Source organism: Amblyomma americanum, chromosome 5, assembly GCF_052857255.1.
Source record: "Amblyomma americanum isolate KBUSLIRL-KWMA chromosome 5, ASM5285725v1, whole genome shotgun sequence".
Lineage (NCBI taxonomy): Eukaryota > Metazoa > Arthropoda > Arachnida > Ixodida > Ixodidae > Amblyomma > Amblyomma americanum.
In genome coordinates, this window is record NC_135501.1 from 11,335,198 (window position 1) to 11,356,283 (window position 21,086).

A 21,086-nucleotide genomic window follows, 5' to 3' on the forward strand; every position below is an offset into this window, starting at 1 on the left:
TTTCTCATGGCCGCGATTTCTGCTTGGATTTCTTCTTTCGTGAGTGGGATGTCCAGCTTGGGATTCGGCAGCCCAGAATACTTCGGTTGTTCCACGACTTTGGGTGATACATGGTCTTGAGCTTTTCCATCAACTCTGTGTCCGTACCCGGGGTGGTGTGCACGATCTTCTTGAGCCTGTCTTTAGTGACCGACTTGCTGCCGCCGGGGTCGATTAGGACACGCAGGAGCTTCCAAGTCTTTGACACACCTAGCTTCCCCTGAATACCATCGCAGAGCGCATTCCAGTTCTGTCTGGCCAAGGATATGGTGTAGGATTCTGCCTTTTTGTTTACTATCTCTATTTTTTTCCTGAGTTTGCGGTTAAGCCGTTGTCTTCGCCATCTCTTTGTCAATGAGCGTCTTGCTTCCCATAAATGTAGAAGGTGCGGATCGACCGCTGGGCAATCCTCTGTCGTGCAAACCTCTTTCGTAAAGGCTTTCAAAGTTTGCACCTCACCCTTAGCCCATTCATCTAGATCTGTAATAGGATTTCCCGTAGATGTCTGGACCTTTCTCCACCTGTCCCAGTTCGTAATTCTTGCGATACCTATTTTGCGCTTGCACGCGTTTGTGCTTAACTCCAAAGAGAGGATGAAGTGATCGCTTCCCAGGTGCTGTTCGGTATTTTTCCAAATGGCGCTGTTATGTTCTTGGTGAAAGTCAGGTCCGGACACGTAGCTCTACTAACACTGTTCCCCAGCCTGATAAGGTAAGTGGGATCGGTGAGGATCGATAGCCCTTCTTGCGTCACTACTTCCAGTTTTCTGCCTTTTGGTGTCGCAGCCGGGTAGCCCCATGAAGGGTGCGGTGTGTTGAAGTCGCCCCCAATCACGCAGGCGACGCAGGCGAATCAGTGGCGAAGCTCGTCGTCCTGCCCGATCAACTAGGAGAAGTCGCTCGAAAAGGGCGCTCTTCACTGGCGCCCGCAGCGCCCTCTGGCCCAGGTTGTGTCCCCATATACGAGACTTGCTCAATACGCTTGTGCTGACTGTCGCCGACGGGCACTCGTCGCACGGCCATGACAGATCGGCATTGCGAAGGACCGAAACCGAAGTTGGCGCGCGTACAAAAACACGTGCAAAAACGCACACCACGCATGTTGTAAATATTTGTTGGACAGCAAGGCGGAAATTTCCATTGCATTATCCGAGAGGGAATTGAGTTGTGAGACCTCCCACGTGCCTTCCAGATAACTTTTGTTGTCTTGATAAGTCTGCCAATGTCTGTATATATACGCCTTTCGTTCTTCAATAAAAAACCAGTTGATAGTTAGCGCTTGTTTGTGTTAGTCTTTCGTCTCATGCCCCGCCCTTGTTGCGCTGTGAGCAAAATGATTATTGGTTGGGGACATCTAAAAAGTTAGGGAACAGGCAGCGTCAAGTTTGGTTCAGCTAGGGACGGCTTGGAGTTGAGTTCAGCTCGGTATTTATTCGGACGCCTTTCGAAGGGAGTATTTCGTGGTACAGCATCATGGAGGAAGAAAAAAACTTCCTCCATGTACAGCATCTTCAAACCTCCCGCAAAACGCTCCCCCGCCTCCTTTGCGAATATCCACGGAAGACAAACGAGATGGCGCCACCAGTGCAATCGCAGCGAAAGCAGCCTGTTTCGTTTCATCGCGGATGATGAGAAAATCCTACTTTTCTTAGCGATTCAAGCATGTGCCCCAAACATTTGTGCTATAAAACAATTCTGTCGACCAAATTCCATGTTTGCGCGAAATTGAGCTCGAACGGTTTAGCGGGTTTAATTAATCGGTTTAGCGTGTTTAATTGCGGTATTCTCAGTACAACGCAAAAACCGCGTTGGCATACGCGATAGTCCGACTGAGAGCTGCCGAATCGAGCCGCTTGGTTTCAGGCATGGTTTCAGGACTCGAGCTCGGTGTCGTCTCTCGCTCGCTTGGCTTTTCTCAGTATATCGCAGTACCGACCAAGTTTGATGGCACGTGATTTCGTGACCGATCTGTGGACGCGCCTGTCGTGCCAGCCGCGCAGTATTTTTTTCAGCGCTGCACATTACCCCTGCACATAAGGAGGCTTTAGAAGCCAGCGCGGTGTTCGCGCTTGAGGTCGGTGCGTGCAGAGACCGCGTGAGCATCTGCGTGGGAATAGGGGGTGCAAAACCTGCACCTAATTATTCGCCTGTAGATTGCCGCATAGATCGTCAAGGAAACACCAATCGTGGAAGAACGCGCACTTCAAGCACCCTTAGATATGAGGATGACTATCTTGTGGCACTATATACCGACGGAAGCCAGCCCTCAAGTGATGAATGACATCACGAAAGTATTTTCAAGCACGGCGCCTGAACAAAGGTTCACTTATGAGATGCCTTCTGAAGACCGCTTGCAGTTTTTGGATTCGAACTTCAAGTTTCAAAGGAACCATGTATGTTGGCGCTACGCACCAAGAACGCAAAAGCCACTTCTTGATTTTGACTCCAATCATTCCAAGCTGGTCAAGAACGGGATCGCCATGCGTGCCTTGGAGCGGCTATTAGGAAGCCATGCTTGCATGAAGTTGGTCAAGCTTCGACGCACAATGGTCTCGTTGCAGAGCTGCAGGTTTTCCGGAAAATGTAATAGTGTCTACGTGCAACAGGCTACTCCTGAAAATGAAAACAAAGAAATAAAAAAATAGGAGCGGAAGATGGCACTGGCAGTAAGAAGAACAAAGGGGCGGTGGTCCCATATGTTCATCGGCCATCCCACAGACGGAAGATAGCGAAGTTTGGTGGCAAGGTTCTGTTTTCTGCGCCAAATAAATTGAGCAAGGTTCCGGCGTCAGTGCGACGCAAGAAAGAAAATGGTAACGCCACAGAAGGGTGTGTAGTTCACCACGGCACTCAGTTTGTGCAGTGCAGAGTTGGAGTGGTGTACAGGATTCCGTTCTCGTGTGGCCATTTCTACATGGGCCAAACAGGCAGGTGCCTCAATGAACGCCTGTTGGAACACGCTAATTCTTTGGGAGGCTCTTGTTCGTCAAAGTTGGTTGCACATTGCAAATCTTGCATGTGCACTCCGTACTTTGACAACACTGTTGTGCTGTATCGTCATAAAGAGCAACTAGTACGGGAAGTAGTAGAAGCGGACGGACGGGTGGGTGGGTGGGCGGGCGGGCGAGTGGTTGGATGGATGGATGGAGCGTCCTCTTTGAAACGGGGTGATGCCAGTTGCCGCCATGCCCGGCTTTTTCCTTTATTATTGTTTAACTGTGTTGTAACTTATTAATATTCGCCATTTCCTTTAAATATATCTTCCTGCACTTTTAACCTTATGTCACCTCTCTTCTTTTGCGCCGCCAATGCTCAAATCGCTTTTTGATCATTTCGACCGCAGATTTATTTGCATGACCATTGTTATCTCTAAACCCTAGGGCCTCAAGAAGAGTGACTCAGCCTGCATCAACATCGGGCTAGATAGCATCACATTTTAGTATGAGGTGTTCTATTGTTTCGACAGATTTACCACACACAGCACATGTGTCTTCTTCGTTAAATTTCTTTTTGCAGCTGCGCGTTCTAAGATATCCTGAGCAAGCTTCAAAGAGTAGGGCACTGCCTCTTGAGTTATCATAAAACGCTTTCTTCCTGACCTGCCTTTTCCAGTATCGATATAGTCCTAACACTACGCTTCTTTTCCATTGTATATATGCAATTTTTAGCTTCCTCGTTTTTAACCTGTCTTTAATGCTCTTTCTCCGCCCTCGTGTCTGGCATACTTACTGGTTAGCTTTCTAGTTCTTTTCCGCCAGTCCGAGTCAATGCTTTTTCTGTACATATATTTAAATACCTTAGCTGCCCACCTGTTATTGTTCAGTTTCCGCAGGCGTTATTCATATGGTATTTTACTTTGAGCTTCCCGTGCTTCGAACGATACTCAGCCCATATCCCCCTGTACTGCCTCGTTCATTGTTTTCCCGCGGCGCCTAGTGCTAATCTTCCAACAGCTCTCTAATTTACTTTTTATCTCGACTGAACTTCTGCTCTTAAGAAAAGAACCCGGCAGCACGGACAAACGCCCGACGGCTGCCACCTCCACGCTTGAATGGCACGACCTGCGCTGCTCCTGTCTCGCTTCACACCTTGGTTTTCTGGCACGTCAGCTCTCCGCTCCTCGTGCTCGCCACGCTCTTCGTTGTCGCCGCCTCGCACACACCATTCGCACGTGCACACGCGCAACGCTGGCCTGGCACGCGCAGCGCTCCGTTGTCCACTGTCGACGCACCGCATTCAAAAAATCACCCGACGAATTGGTGTGCACCTCACACATGCACGAAAGGCGGCGGCACGATGCATTGTGAGAAAAAAAAAAGCCGAGCATGGTGGCAACTGCGACCGCCCCGTTTCAAAGTGGACGCTCCTTTGCAGAGAGGTGACATGAGGTTAAAAGTGTAGGAATGCGTATTTAAAAAAAATGACGAATTTTAATAACTTACAGCGCAGCTAAACAAAAAAAAATTGGTTGCGGTTTAGCTCTGGTTAACACCCTAGTTGAATTGCGAAAGCTTCGTTTCCTCGGCACGTCATCTACGCAGCGTCTGATTCCGACGCTCTCGAAAACTCAAACCGGTCTCTTCCGCAGTTGAGTCACTCCGGGACGTGGCACGACTTCAGCCTGTTTCACATGGCGCGACGGGAACGAAAAATTACGGCCCGGTCGCACTGTCGTTGCGACGGTAATCGCAGCCGCCGTTTCACATGCCAACGATTTCTGTCGGTGCCATCGGCACCCTAGCGTCGGTGCGGCCTTTCAGTGGACGAAAATTCTTCGGCTGCAATAAATGTCAAACATCGTGGCAGGCGTTGATTTCGTAATCATGAGTAATAATATTGAGCTGTGATGTATTATTAAGTTCAATAAAACCTTTTCGAGATTTTCCTGTCATGTCGCTGAACTCCTATTGGCTGACTACTGTGGCCATCGCTGCGACCGCACCGACGCTGCGACAGTGCGACCAACTTGTTGAAAGTCTGTCGCAGTGGCCCTGCGACGAGAACGACGCGCATTTCTGTCGCACAGCGGCAGAAATCGCACTGCACTGCGGCAACAATCGCATCATGTGAAACGGCCCTCGCCATCTTCGCTACGACGCTTCTCCAGTCGTGCGGCGCGTTCTTCTGCCGTCTCTTGAGCGCGTTGTCTCTTCCTCGCTTCCTTTTTTCGTTGTTGCCTATCTTTCGCGCTCTTCATAACGACTATAATCCACTGAGGCGAAGCGCATATATATATATATATATATATATATATATATATATATATATATATATATATATATATATATATATATATATATATATATATATATATATATATATATATATATATATATATATATATATATATAATTCTCTCCTCCCCCGCTAGGCGACACCTCTCCCTCTACCCCAGCGGAGCACATCTGGTGGAGAAGCGTAGCAGACTGGGCGAGTTGGTGTTCTATGGTAACAATACAATTTCAAACAGCGCTAGACAACAGGACCAGAAAGAGGAGACAAACACGGCGCTGAACTTGCAACTGATTTATTTGAAGCAGGAAGTCAATTTATACATACAAGCACTGGCGCACACGCGCCAAGTCATACAGAGAAGATCAGATACACACTCACCAAAATGCCACCATACACACGTGATGTACTACCTTGCAATCTACCCTTTCCTCCTCTTTCTGCACCTAATAAGCTGGGTAAGATAGGGGCAGCAGTTCAGAGGAAGCAGGATAGCTTTAAACAAAGTACTGCCTGCAAGGTAAACCATAGCAATAAGTGCATCAGTTGCAAGAAGGGCGTGGTCTACCAAATTCCTTTATCTTGTGGTCTAACTTAGATAGGCCAGACAGGCCGTTACATTAACATTAGACTAATGGAGCATGCCAATTCATTGGAGAAAAAAGCCACTAATCTGGCAAAGCATTGCAGTTTTTGTAAATGCGTACCTTTCTTTGACGATGCAGAATTGTTATTTTTTTCATTGTGACAAGACCACCGGAGAAGTCGCCGAAGCATTCCATATCACCAGAAAATCTAATGGCTGCGTTAGCAAAACGTCTTTAGTCTTGTCAGCGAAGGAAATGTCATTGCTGCATAAAGGGTAGATTGCAAGGCAGTTACATCACGTGTGTATGGTGGCATTTTGGTGAGTGTGTATCTGATCTTCTCTATATGACTTGGCGCGTGTGCGCCAGTGCTTGTATGTATAAATTGACTTCCTGCTTCAAATAAATCAGTTGCAAGTTCAGCGCCGTGTTTGTCTCCTCCTCTTTCTGGTCCTGTTGTCTAGCGCTGTTTGAAATTGTATTGTTACATCTGGTGGAGCCAGCGGCGACGGCAGCGGAGCCGACGGCGGCGCCATCTGTTGGAGGGCGGCTGCGGCGTTGCTAGGCAACGTCTGCTCAAGGTCATTCGTGGGCCACGGCATATGGCTGAAGTGCGACCACGCGACGAGCCGAGCTGGCTGCCTGGGTGGCGTAGTGTTGCTTTCGCAACAATGAAGGAAAAAAAAGTTGAGCATGGTGGCCATAGGCGGTGTCCGATCTGAACGAGCCGCAAGGCATGTTGGGTACTACGACTTCCGGGTCGTTCGGCGAGATGCGTGTGTACAGCGCTTTGCTTGAAATGCGGAATTGACAAGCTTGAATTTGGCTCTTCATGTGTTAATACGCGCCAATAAAGTCGTGAAAATGGTGAGCATGCTGTACGTGCATTATTATGTCCGCGCTCGACGTTCCGTATTTGAATTAATGGCGAAAAAGCATTGCAAGTGCGAACGTTTCGGCGTGCGTCTTCTGTTCGCGCAGAAGTTTAGGACGCTTCATTCACTCGCTAAAAAGTTCTGTTGTTACTCGGCTTCTGCATTCATCTCTAATATATATGTTAGGGAACATATTTCCGAGAGGTTTCGCGCTACCAGGCGCTGAATATATGGACTACCAGCAACTGAGTGGCTGCGACGGCGAAGAGCTTTCGTCATGCAAATCCTCGGAGGACTTCAGGTACTTTTTCTACACCAGCCGCGGTGGCCTAATGGTTAGGGCACTCGGCTACTGAGTCGGAGTACCAGCGGGTTCAATCCGGGATGCGGCGGCCGCGTTTCGATGGCGGCGGAGCGCGAGAGAGAGAGAAAAACATTTATTGAAATCTCAATGAGATTAGCGGTGGGCCGTCGTCTTCATCGTTGACGTCTGGCCTCTTCGCAAGGTCGGGCCCCTATTCCAGGGCTCCGCTGAGTCTTGCTGCTTCGCATGCGTGCTGCACAAAGGCCCTTTGGGCTGTGAGCTCGCTGCTGGTGAGCAGACCCTCCCGTTGCTCCGCACTCGGGGTTTTGAGTTTGTGAAATGCATAATTGCGTTTGCACTCCCATGTAATGTGGTATAGCGTGGGGGTTGCCCCGCACCACGGGCGTGTGTCCCTGAATTGTGTAGGGTACATTTTGTGCAGAATGTATAGGTTGAAGAATGTTCCTGTTTGCAGTATCCGCCAGTTCACTGCTTCTTGTTGTGTTAATGAGTTGTGTGACGGAGGGTACTCGAGCCTCTGTCCTCTGTAGCAATTTAGCAGCTCCGCATATACTGGCTCCACTATGGTAGGGTTCTCTAGGGTTTCTCCAACAGCTCAGCTCGGAACGTGATCTCGCAAACTAATCTGTCCACCCTTGTGTTTCCCTCTATCTTAGGAGAGCAGAAAGTTGGGCTAGTTTGTTGAAATGCATACTGAAGAAGTTGGCGCGGAAAAAACGAGGACAAGCTACTCCGCGCCAACTTCTTCAGTATGCATTTCCCTCTATCCCAGTGTGTGCCGGTATCCAGAGTATCTTGTGGGTTACTTTTTGGCTAGGGGGCCCTGTTTCGAGGAGGATTCTTAGGGCCGCCTTGCACACTCTACCTTGCGCGTAGTTCCTGCATGTGGATTACGAGTCTGTTAATATGATCAGTGATTTGTTTCTTCGATAGCCTTCGGCCGCCGCTAGTGCAACGGCGACTTCCTCCCCCTCTGCTACCGTGTGGCCCCGTAGGGTTGCGTATGTGATCGGTTTACCGACGTAATCCACGACTGCTGCGGCGGCATTGATAATTCTTGTGCGTTTATCCCACAGATAAAGCGCTCCGTCCGTGTACACTGTGTTTTCTAGTTTAGCCAAATGGCGTTCCACATAATCTGCCCGCGCCTGTCTTCTAGCCGCGTGGAGATTCGGGTACATGTTCTTTGGTATAGGACAGACTTGGAGGGTTTTACGGATGTTGTCGGGGATATCGGCGGATCTATCAAAATGCCCTTCCATGTCGTAACCTAACCTCTTTAGGAGTGCTCGGCCGGCAGCTGACGTTCGGGGTCTGGAATTCTGCGTCTTGAGCTGTGCTTCCGCTAGTTCGATGAAGGTGTTGCTGAGCCCCAGCTGCAGCAGCTTGTCGTGTGGCGTGTTCCTATGCAGGTGTAGCGCCGTCTTGTATGCTTTTCTTAAGAGCGTGTCAGCTTGTTCCCTTTCTTGCTTGTTCATGGGGTGGCACGGGAGCGACTAGGTGACTCTGCTGACCACCAGACTTCTGACCAGTTTTATCGTATCAGCTTCTTTCATCCCGTATCTTCTTTGGGAGACCCTGGTTATCATACGACTCACCTGCTCCGTTGACTTTTGGAGCAGGCTGATCGTGTGGCTGCATTTATTACTTCCTTGGATCCACATGCCCAAGACACGTATCATGTTTCTCTCTGGTATGTTTTGTCCCTCGAGCTTCACTTCTAGCTCTGCTTGGGTAGGGCGTCTTCCTACTCTCAGGAGCTCGGATTTCTCCGTGGCGCAGGCTAGTCCCCTTTCTTTAACATAATCTTCCACGCAGCTTGCTGCCTCTTGCAGTTTCTCTTGTTTTTCTCCCAAGGAGCCTTGGTTGGCCCAGACTGTAATATCATCTGCGGAGCGCGAAAGGCGCGCCCGTGTGCTCTGCGATAGAACCCATCTAAACTGATCAGGAGCCCTTCACTGCGGCGTCCCTCATTGCCCGTGTATCGCTTCTATACGTGACACCATACAATTTGCAATATTTTATGATTTTCTAGTCTGCAAAGCTTTCATGTGCACTGCATCGGAGCTGGAAGGGTTTCTTGCTACGCGGTAGCACAAGAACTGTTGTTGCCTGCAAGCAATAATAATAATAATAATTGGTTTTGGGGGGAAAGGAAATGGCGCAGTATCTGTCTCATATATCGTTGGACACCTGAACCGCGCCGTAAGGGAAGGGATAAAGGAGGGAGTGAAAGAAGAGAGGAACAAATAGGTCCGTAGTGGAGGGCTCCGGAATAAATTCGACCACCTGGGGATCTTTAACGTGCACTGACATCGCACAGCACACGGGCGCCTTAGCGTTTTTCCTCCATAAAAACGCAGCCGCCGCGGTCGGGTTCGAACCCGGGAACTCCGGATCAGTAGTCGAGCGCCCTAACCACTGAGCCACCGCGGCGGGGCTCTGCAAGCAAGGTTGACCGCGTTTTTAGTTGCGCTAAAATTGGCACATGCGGCACGTTGAGCTCCTCCCAAAAATCTGTACTTAAGAATGCTTCACACCCTAGCAAAGGTGCACAATGTTTTACTGTCTGTTATGTTCTTGTCAGCTCAACTGCTTTTGTCGAATATTTACTACGGCTTATGGAATAATTACTGCAAAAGCTCGCATGCATAACAACAGTCTCAAGCAAATGAATTTCAGTTCGTTTGTACTGCAAATATGCAACTGCATGACAAACGTGTTGCATTTCCAGCCCTACTGCGTTCTTTTGCCAGTAAGAATTGCACCGAGCATGCGCGCCTAGACTTTGTGGCTAAAAACCTCTACTAATGTGCGTCAAGAGCATGGATAGGCAAGTGTCATAGCAGCTATTCCAGCACTGAGAGAGGTGCGTCCATTTATTGAGGCTTTGGTACGTGCACAAGAACCTCACTCACACACAAAATTAACCAAGCAATGCATTTCACAGCCTGCATATGGTGGTGCGGGACATTACATGCCATTTACATATAACTTGCAGATCTGAATGTTAAGAATTCCTGTGCTTGATTTCCTAATGCTGGTCTTTGCTTTATGTACATGAAAAAGAAGTACTAAAATATATGCACTGTTTTATGGCATCTTTGAATGGCTTTATATGGCTTCCCATCAGGGCAGAGGCGAGCCTGTAGCCAATTTGCTGTCGTGTACTTAGTGCTCGGAGCCTGGTCGAAGAAGAAACACCAGCCAATGTACGGACAGACGTCCCAGTGGCTGGCACCTCAGCTGTCGATGCACATGTACAGAAATGTGGAAATATAAAACTTGTGCATGGTATGCGAAGTGTTCAAGGCAAGGTAGGTAAGTAATAACACAAGCAGCTGGGCAGAAGATTAGCTTGCCTTGTGTTTTTCTTAATGAAAACCCCAAGTCAAAACAAAGCATCAAAGCCTGCTGCACAACTTTGCTACAGGCACCACAACATATAGTCAGGCATAAAGACAAAACAGAAAGCAGAACACAGCCAAAAGCAGAACTAATTCTTCACATAGGCAGATTTACTGTTTAACTGCAATATGAGAAAGTTCTTCGGCTGTTGATTGGAAACTCTTCTTGTCATGTGGGTAATAACATCTGGTATAACCTTTGTCATGCAAAAACTCTCGCAGGCACAAATTATGCAGCACAGCATGTAATAAATGATTTTAATGCAGGAGATCCGAGTGACAAACATTAAATAATAATAAATAGCATGGTAGAGCATAAAAAATCATGCTTCGGCTTTTCCAGCCCACACAGAGGCTTGATCCAAGTTATTTTCAGCATTTTCTACGAGTTTCTTTAACGAAGTCTTGTGCAATGTTGAACGAAAGGCATTCCCATCCAGTTTTAGTTTTGACGTGAACACTGCGGCATAGCTTGAATGTTAACTGACTTTGGTAAACCGTCCCTAAGACACTGGTGAGACCAAAAAATCTAGGATGTCTGTGAACATAATCTGTTTCTTGGCCTTTTAAAAGTAGCAGTGCATCACATGTAAGCTAGAGACTCAAACATTTATCTACTTCACATGCATGTTCAGCACCCAGACAGTTTTCAAATGATGCTTTGCTGCACAGCGACAGCTCAGTATTATAACATTTGTCTCATATGTCAATTCTCCCCCGTGCAGTACAATGAAAGGTGAAAAACGACTGGACTACGTTGTCTGCTATATTTTTTTAAGTTCGGTTATCCTGAAGTGAAGGTTCTCATAACTTACTGCCTCAGAGTATGAAAAGAATAGTGGTGAATAATTCTTATCACTTTGTAATGTGATCAGCTTGTCTGTCACCCTCCCTCTCCACACACAGGAAACGGAGAAACATTACTGCAGCATGCGGGTCCACACAAACGGGTAAGTTTAACTCAACAGCTCGCTTCTCCACACCTGCTGTGTGCTCATGTCGATCGACTGGTCTGCTGGTGAAAACATGTGTTCCACTTTGGGCATGAAGTCGGGAAATATGTTCACATAAAACAATTCATAAATCCTAAAAGTGCTCGTAAACATATACTGCGACCAGCAATGTCAGGCAACGGGACCCGCCGTGGCCGGTGTCGCCGTTTCGGCAGCTGACTGTTGCGATCGCATAGACCTAAAGTGTTAGCTCTGGATTCTAGCAACTCGCATGCAGCACAAATTCTTGAACAATAAATATTTCTGTCCTTTAACATCTTGTCGAGCTGTAGTGACGGAGGCCGAATAGCACATAGCTGCACACCTACGACCACACGGTGCTACCGTAGTCAGGCAAGAAAGGCTGTGTCCGAAGTTGTCCGAGACAGAAATTGGTGCTTCTCAAGGAGAGAAAACAGCCCGCATATCCGAATTCCCACACTTCCACAACGCTCTGAAACGTTTACCACCAACAAAATGCTCGAAGTAAAGCTAAGGGTTGTCCGTGGAGCTCGTAGCAGGCAGTCTGCCAGCGGATCGCAACGGCGTGCTGTTTTCGCCGTTCACTGGTTGACGGCACTCGGAACATGGTGCTGCAGTTTGAGGCAGCACACAACACCCTTTTTTTCAGCGATGTGAGCGTTAGTATTAAGGAAAGAAATTCCGAAACCACACACGTCTGTCTGCAAGCAATGCCTATACAAACGGAACCTCAGGAAGGACCCGGAAGTCCAAATTCACGTCACAAAGCTCAGCCGTGACGCAATGTCCGATGTATTTTCGACACGACCTATAGTGCCGTCACTCCGTTTCAAAGGGGCGCTGCAACCTTCCATCCATCCATCCTTCCTTCCACACACACACACACACACACACACACACACACACACACACACACACACACACACACACACACGCACACACACACACACACACACACACACACACACACACACACACACACACACACACACACACACACACACACACACACACACACACACACACACACACATCCATCCATCCATCCATCCATCCATCCATCCATCCATCCATCCATCCATCCATCCATCCATCCATCCATCCATCCATCCATCCATCCATCCATCCATCCATCCATCCATCCATCCATCCATCCATCCATCCATCCATCCATCCATCCATCCATCCATCCATCCATCCATCCATCCATCCATCCATCCATCCATCCATCCATCCATCCATCCATCCATCCATCCATCCATCCATCCATCCATCCATCCATCCATCCATCCATCCATCCATCCATCCATCCATCCATCCATCCATCCATCCATCCATCCATCCATCCATCCATCCATCCATCCATCCATCCATCCATCCATCCATCCATCCATCCATCCATCCATCCATCCATCCATCCATCCATCCATCCATCCATCCATCCATCCATCCATCCATCCATCCATCCATCCATCCATCCATCCATCCATCCATCCATCCATCCATCCATCCGGTGAACGGCCATCTTGTAGTACCCTAAGCAGACGCCCGCTACAGTCGCCACAGCCGCTACGGCAACATTACAATCCAGTTCATATCGCAACATGCTGTACCGATGCACGCACGAACGTGATAACTGCTCAGGATTAGTGACGGGCTACAAGTAGCCTTGCCGTTCGCAAAGAGAATGACTCCGGTCCCTGGAGATTATGCAGCGACGTTACCCGAGTGCGATACACGATGTTATGAGGAGAAAACAATCGGGGGCATGAACCCTTTTCACGCTGCTGCAAGCGGATGCGTTCAGCACATAGGCTTGTGGCCATGCGTGGATGATTCGAACGTCCGCGCATTCTTGGTGTTGAGTACTAGCTTCACCACTCATAAGCAAATGAAGTCGCGGAAGGAGTTTTGGGGGGCGTTAACTTTGAAACGAGCGGCTGGGTGCACGTGACGTCGGTGAAGGAAGCGTCGACCGACACCGTAGTCGTAACATAACAAAGGTAAGGCAGCTTGTTTACAACGTATACATGTCCTGATTGCGCACTTTGTTCGGCAGTAAACTATTCTCAAAGCCTGAACCAGGCTCCGCTAACAGCGTGAGTGCTTACCAAGAACAACGGCGACATAATCGCTGCTTACTGCGCACCTGAACGGCGAAGTCAACATCGCCGAGCACCGCGTGCCAGCGCGGCAAACGCTCTCCTGCACCGTCGACGTGAACGTCTGGCTTAAGCCCACGTAGGAAAAGTGGAAGTCAAAATTAGCACACAAACTGAGGCGCCTTCACTGTCAAGTTGACGTTTCTTCAGCGCACAGGACGCGAACTTCCTTCCACTTTTCGTACGTGGGTCAGGGTGGGTGTCACCTCTTCGCGCACTTAAGCGTGCACTCCCAGAAACCCTTAAAGCGTGTGGGGGTAGCGGTCTCGGTCTCAATGGAGGCGCCCTCGACTCAGCGTGGCAAGCACAGCCGGAGACAAGCTACCAAATGACAAGGGGGTGGGCGTTTGGTGCCCAGCTTTCGCCCGTCGCAAGCCAGAAAATGGGTCGGAGCCAAAGGTTCACAAACAAAACAAAGTTTATACAGTAAAGAGACGATACAGAGGATTCCACAATCACTCGTAATAACACATACAAACCGATTCCATGAAACAATGCAGCAAATGCAGAGTAACACTCGAGAGAGATTACAATTCAACAACAGCTTTGCAACCAAAGTGCACTAACGCAGAGCGAGACAAACAAACAAAACACAATTTGTTCGCCGGGCACTGCGACAGTCCGACGACCTGAGGAACACGACGGTGCCGTCCCGCAGGTTGGCGCTCGCTGCCTCGCTGGTCCGTGGATTGGCGAGTGGTGTTCTCCCGGGAGTCGAGCGGGCGCGCTTCTGAAGCTTAAACGGCGGCTCGGGCTGACAGAGAGCGGACAACGCCCCTCACTTATAGGCGCGGTCCGCGTCTGTTCGTCCTTCGCGCCAAGGCAGGCGCGCACATACACGCAGTATCAACTGCAAAATTTCCTTCTCGCGCCAGGCGCGCGACCTTATTGGTCAAGCGCAAAAACCGGGTTCCAGAAGTTTCGAGAGCCTTCTCGTCTTGCGCCGTTGCCGACGAGAGGGAAAAAATGGAGAGGGCATCATTTAGCGGGGTCAAGGCTACGCCCTCTCCGTCGACAAATGAGTAGACACTACTCGGACATTCTCGAAACGACGGCGCGCGCGGCCATGTTTCTTTTGGCGCCGCACCGGCGATCAAAGAGGAAAGGGCAGCAGCACAGGCAAGGTTACGTGCTTTTGCCGCTGTTTTGGTTTTGTTTACGCTGTGAGAAGCGTTCCGGACACGGCAGAACGTACACGTTTTGCGTGCGCTCCGCGAACTGTTCCTTTTTTCAACGGTTAAGTGTTCGCCTAGATACTGAGGATGACTGCATGGATGCTCTCCTTAGTGGTTCTGGTGTGTGCTGAGCAGTTCTTTGGAGCCTCGGCTTCGTTTTTAGTGGACTTTTACCGGAATTCGTGGTGGCGGTGACCCAGGCCTAACTCTGGACTACAGTCTACGCGCCAGTGCCTGGAAGGCCAGTGCTCGGCGTTGAGCATGGCACTGTCGGACGCTTCCGCCAGCTCTCAGTCCGGATACAGCTGAGACCGGCGAACGCCATGTTACAGGCGCTAGTTATGGCCCCTTTAAAGGGGCCCTAGGCTGTCATGGCCCCATTAAGAACAAGAATTCTACATTTCGTCTGGCCACAGTGTCGCCAGTGTCGTGCTGTGCGGTGAAGAGGCATTAAGAGACGACGAAACTTGCGACGCGAATTCTCAACTTCGAAAATTATTTTCTCGCTTTTCTCGCAGCCACCAGAATATTACAAAAAATCTCCAATACCCGCCAGATCACATTGATCTGGGTCCCCGCCCATTTGGGCCATCCTGGAAACGAAGCGGCGCACCAATTTGCCCGAGGATTTGTAGTTAACCTAGAGGTGGGCTAGCCCGCGCTCAGGTCGGCCAAGGACCTACAAAGAAATTACTACCCACATCAAGTAAGAAAGACAGATCCTCCCAGAACCACATTGATCTCTAAGTAAAACACAAGTCAGTTGGCGGCAGCTCCAAAGAGACACTTTAATGCGTACATATGTACTCCATATGGTGCCTAGAGCAGTTCAGCCCCGTCTGTTCTCAGATCTGTGGGCAGACACACCACACATCCTATACTTGTGTAATCAAGACAAGCCGTCGAACAGTCTGTAGCTCTCTACCCAATCGCAGTGGGAGGCCGCGCTGCTCAGCTCGGACCCGGAGGTTCAACTCCGAGTCACGGAGCGGGCCGAATAGGTCGCCGAACGACATCGTCGGTCGGCCACCTGGCGTCCGGCCTAGAAGAGGAGCCCACCGCAGGGAGGGGAGCGTCACCCCAATCCGCGCCTAAGACCTCCGCCTTAAACAAAAATTACCTCGATAAAAATTCCAGAATCGAAAGGCAATGCTGTTCTAATTGCTTCTATTTTTACTTGGACCACCTCAGGGTGAAATTAACGAGTGTTTTAGTATCAAAACGCACATCTTTCAACTTCAGAATTTTCTTTTCACTTCGATGTATGCAGTTTCATCGCTTGTAAAATTCGTTATAAGTACTACACATCTATGGACCTCCTTCACCCCGCGACGTCACGAAGATGCGGTGGCGCTGATGTTAGCAGCGACTTTCGCATGGTAGGCAAAACAGGTTCCGCTTGCCCGTGCCTACCGCAGCTACCGGCGGCTGCTTCAAGCCTGTGCACTGCAGAAGCAGCATGTATTGACCAGCTGCGTCACTGCTGGATCCGCGTAGTAGCATAAAAAATATTAAATTAGCCTCGATAGGTTTCTCGCGCATAAATGCCGCATTCGGAAACTGGCAAACAGGCATTGGGCCACGGTAGTAAAGCGCGAAGTCTGGGAGTCGATAGGCACTGCCACTCAATGCACTTAATAGCAAGCAAGATACTGCGTTCATTCACCTGAACTTCAGGATAGTAGGCTGATAATTGCTCAAGGAAAAAAAAGACATATGCAGCTGCACACGTACTTATCACCTTGAGCCGGAGTGCACGGGGCGCCGACAGGTTCACTCGCCCCCAAGGAATGCGTTATTTTGTTAATAGCGCACCATGTTTTAATGGCGCGTTTTATGACATTTAATATTTACTTGAAACTGTTTCTTGATATGATGACGTAATTATTTCATTCGAGTAGAAAGAAGTCTGGTAAGTTGTGTCAATCTTGCGCGGTCGCGTTGGTGTGCTTAGAATAGCGTACCTTAAGTGTGCTAAACGCCGTATGCTTCTTCATTGCATCATGCATGTGTCATGTTTCATGAGGTAGTACATGATCGCGAAGCTTGTTTGGAAAGAAGCAGCCGCAGGCGTGCTACTAACAGACACGTGGCGAGATTGAGAGGGGACGCGGCAATGAAAAGTGTTTTCGTTATTCATGCATGCGAAATGTAACTAAACTTGGTGCAAATACGAAATTACTACGCTAGTTTCAGTAAATCTTTTTATTTATAGCTATACCTGGTGCAGTTCTGGGTAATTATAATTAACACCGTCGTCAAGTCCCCCCAAGGTCTCAAATAACTGAGTAGATAGTGCGCAGTTTTTTTATGCCAGCATGTACATAAAGCCCTGTTCTGTACGATGACGCGATTAGTTCTTTTTCTATATGATCAGTACTTATGCATGCATAATTTCATGAAAACGTTTCTTACAAGAAATAACTAACACAGTACTGCACGTGTAGGGAAAAAAATCGAGAGATTTATTACGCTCCTCAACGTCTCAGGAATAGTTTGCGACAAATGGAATCATTTGATTTTCATGCGAATTACGAAGGTGAGTGATCAAGTCGCAGAAAATGTGAGAGGTTACAAAACGAACCTTAAAGTTTATTCCCTCGTTTATGGCATCTTCGCTTTTGCTTTGGTCAAAGAAATGCGGCACTGAAATCAAAGAAATTACCTCACAATTTTTGACGAGCACACTTCTAAAAAGCGTAATTTATAAATTTGTATTCAATATTTTGCTATAATTTTTCGTCACGAAACTAGACTTCAGGGCTAGACAAGAAAATAATTCTAGAAATCAAAAATTTTCATAAAATCGACCAGCTTAACAAGAGGACAAGTCGGCCTGGCTGGTGCGTGGTCATGCGGCTAAAAACAGCGCTAAGCGAGACAGGAGATCGGGGACACGACGCTGTCCCCACTTTTCGCGCAGCGCGACACGTAGGTATGTCAGCAGACGATGAGCGCATGTCTGCTCTGGCGAAACAACGCCAGCACTTCCCCTCACTACTGTCCCGAAGTAAAATCATTCCGGCTAGTGCAGAGTGTCAAAACTTGTTTTATTCAATGCCTAGCGCATAAATAAACGGCAGGAATGCTTTCTACATGTTTACTACTAACCATATATACAATACAGTGGCAAACTATTTCTCTTTATAGGCCGCACATGGCCAACGCGAGCTCGTGTACTTCGACAAATTACTAAGTTGGGAGCATCGACCATTGCTATGATTCGCAGAAACTGGAAACGCACCTACAAGATGGTCGAGCGCAACGTCTGGCCCACTGAACACTGTGTCATATCTTTCAGAGGACTAGAAGTAATCTTGGCAAGATGATCCAAACCGTCTTGAAGACGTCCTAAGTGAATCTGCGAACAGTTTATAAACGTTTGAAAAATGTCTTGGCAAGGCATCTAACAAATGCCTTGCAAAATATTTCCAGATACCTTTCAGACGTTCTGTAGATGTCCTCTAGCTCAGCTAATGCTCCACCTATTTGGGCAACAAGATGTCTTATAGGATGTTTCGTAGCTGACCCAAGATAACTTTTAGACACCCACAAAAGTTCGTCAGACATATTATAATCACCTAGATAAGCCGTCTTATAGACATCTCAACTGGCCTCTCAGGCAGTTACTAAACGTTTGTAAAATGTCTTGATATATTGTCGTCTGCTTGCAAAAATTTTTTCGACATCTTGATACATCTTGTACCTATCTTCTAGCTCAGCTAGGGCTCCCACAAGATATGTAGTCTAAAGTGGCTAAGATTTTTTATGCACTGCTTAATAAAGGCCGCCACAGTCATCCGTACAAGCACACAAAACATCAAAGAATACAAACCCTGCAGCACTAACCTTATACTACCAGGAAACCTTAGCTGGTCATCCTTATATACCCCACTCCAATGTGCATGGGGAGAACTTCCGATCTACAAAGTTACTGAATATGTTTTCGTGTTTGTTAATTCATTCTTGGTGCATTAGAATTAGTCTGGTTTAAATGCGACGTTCTGTTATTTGCAAGTCTTGATTCATACCACAGAAGAAAAATAAACTCAGAAATGAAAGCTAATTTATGGGCACGCACACGCATTCTACTTAAAAAAGGTCAAGTAAAATGTACTTTAGACGTCTGTGAAAGATGTCTCAACTTTTACTGAAACATCACTATTAGATTTTGGAGTCTAATTATAAGACGTACCGTGCTTAGTGAGCGGCCACGCTCACTTTCGGGGATAGCTCAAAATGAGTTCTTGAGAATTCTGATTGTCATACATGTTTCCTGCTGTAGGCTGTCACTCAAGCCAGTGTACACCTCTAGAATTTGTCTTTGAGATATCTACAAGAAGTCTTGCAAAATGTCTTGTAGCTCAAAAAAAGTGGGAGCATTAGCTGAGCTAGAAGGTGTCTACAGAGTGTTTCAAAATGCCTAGAATCGCCTTGTAATCATCTGCAAGATTTCTTCGTCAAGACGTCTAAGAAATATCCAATACCTGTCTCAGAGGTCATTTGAGATGCCTTATTAAGATTGTTTGTTCATCTTGGAAAAACACATATATATCTGTTTAGTAGATTGGTTGGGGCTCACTGGGCAGGCAGTTGTCACGCATATGCCGCAGGAATCGGAATAGCATGTACGGGGCAATAAAATATTCCTGCCATATGCAGTCATGCATGCGTGTATATGTTAATTGGTAAGATGTGAATTGAACTCTTTTCTATTGTCATGTTTCTGATGGCCACGTGCCTCTCTAGGTGTTTCCTATTTAAACGTAAATATTGCACTGAAGCTATGTATAAGTCAAGCCGTAAAACGTCTCGTGAGGAAGCCTCCAGGCTTCTGAAGCAGAATGCCTTGAAGACAACTTGCTTAAGCGGATTAGTAAGCGTCTTGCGTAGCTGCTGAAAGCTTAAAAATACTTCCTAAGACAGCTTCTGGACATCTTGGCTCAATATCTTCTAGACAAGTATCAAACAGCGTCTTGTAGATATATTTTGTAGCCCAAGATGTCTATGACCATTACAGACAGTTCAGGACATCTATATATTCTGTGCTCAGTGGGTGGGACGTTTGGCGTGGAATGACCCTTGTGCTTCTCCCCAGTTCACTGCGCGTAGCCGTGGAAACCTGGACCAGCTGATTCATATTTCTCAAATGATAGCATTTAATTATTCATCCAGAACAAGCGCGCATGATTACGTGGGTTCGTATGTCTTCCGTGCGCTACGCGTTCACTGAAGGACGCAACTGCGCGGACGTCAGCATGGAGTGACGAGAAGCAACTCGCAAGACATGTGGATCAGTTCATGCCTCGGTTAAAGCACCTGTGCTAGCATTTAAAAAAAAAAAAAAAATGAGGAAAAAAAATATGTCAGAAGTGGGGTTCGAACCCACGCCCTCTTACGAGGACCAGAGCTTAAATCTGGCGCCTTAGACCACTCGGCCATCCTGACAGGAACGGCAGTAGTTGTTTCAGAGAATATTATAAATGCAAATTTACATCTCCATAGTGCTTTTTACTTGCAGTTTTGCTGTAAGTACTTACATAATTTGCAACCATTTCAGGCGGCTTTATTCCGCAAATTTCACTGCTGAAGTCATGCTCTGCCGTTTTTATTGGAGGCACAGCTACACACAACAGCTCGGCAGCCAAAGGCACACAGCTGCAAAAGGGCTTAACGCCGGCAGCTGCAACAGGGCGTACTACTAGCCAAGCTGCATTTGACGTCGAAGACCGCCGCAGAGGACGCGCAGTACTGGGTGACTAGCTTGGGGCAAAAGAACGTGAACGGATGCGTACCGAAGCAGCGATTATGCTTTGCTAGTGCTTGCTTTGCGGTCGAACGATATCATACCCTCCTCTATGACCAAATGTTTCTCTATGGTTGAACATTTCTAATGAGGTGCTGTCCTGTGCAATGTGACGGGTGCCGTGAACATCGAACACATTACAGGAATAATCGTTTATCAAGGTATGATGAGGCGCTTCCATAAAAGCAACTGTCTTTTTGCCTGCAGTGTTAAAAATTGAGGTAACTGAAGTTCCGTGCCACTCTAGTTTAGGCGCTTCCGGCTTAAGCAACGTTGGCTTCAGTTAGCCCACGTTTGTGAACGCCCCTTATTTGTTTCGTGAAACCTTGTTTGCTCAACTACCAGCTAGCTTGAATTTGCAACAATCACTTTGTTTCTATACCTCCAACATAAAACAGTTTTCTTCCGCTAGTTGCAGCTCGAAAGGTACGCTTTATTTTGCCCGCTGAAAATAATGGCAACAGCACTGCCCATTCGCTTATGCCGAAAGTAAGCATGAGATAGC

General features: G+C 47.7%; 1 protein-coding gene and 1 non-coding gene across 4 annotated transcripts in view; one reads left to right on the forward strand and one right to left on the reverse strand.

The window, feature by feature from the left end:
• Window positions 1–20,139: 20,139 nt before the first annotated feature.
• On the reverse strand, window positions 20,140–20,223 carry TRNAL-UAA (transfer RNA leucine (anticodon UAA)). Its single transcript has one exon. It is a non-coding gene; the product is annotated as a tRNA-Leu (tRNA).
• Window positions 20,224–20,327: 104 nt separating this feature from the next.
• LOC144132292 (uncharacterized) overlaps window positions 20,328–21,086 on the forward strand; it is a 45,392-nt gene continuing 44,633 nt past the window's right edge. Inside the window, exon 1 of one of the 3 annotated variants that reach the window (XM_077664602.1) lies at window positions 20,328–20,742. The gene's annotated coding sequence lies outside the window, so the exon portion shown is untranslated. The remainder of the gene's footprint in view (window positions 20,743–21,086) is intronic. The other 2 variants (XR_013314760.1, XR_013314759.1) reach the window with 2 other exon arrangements.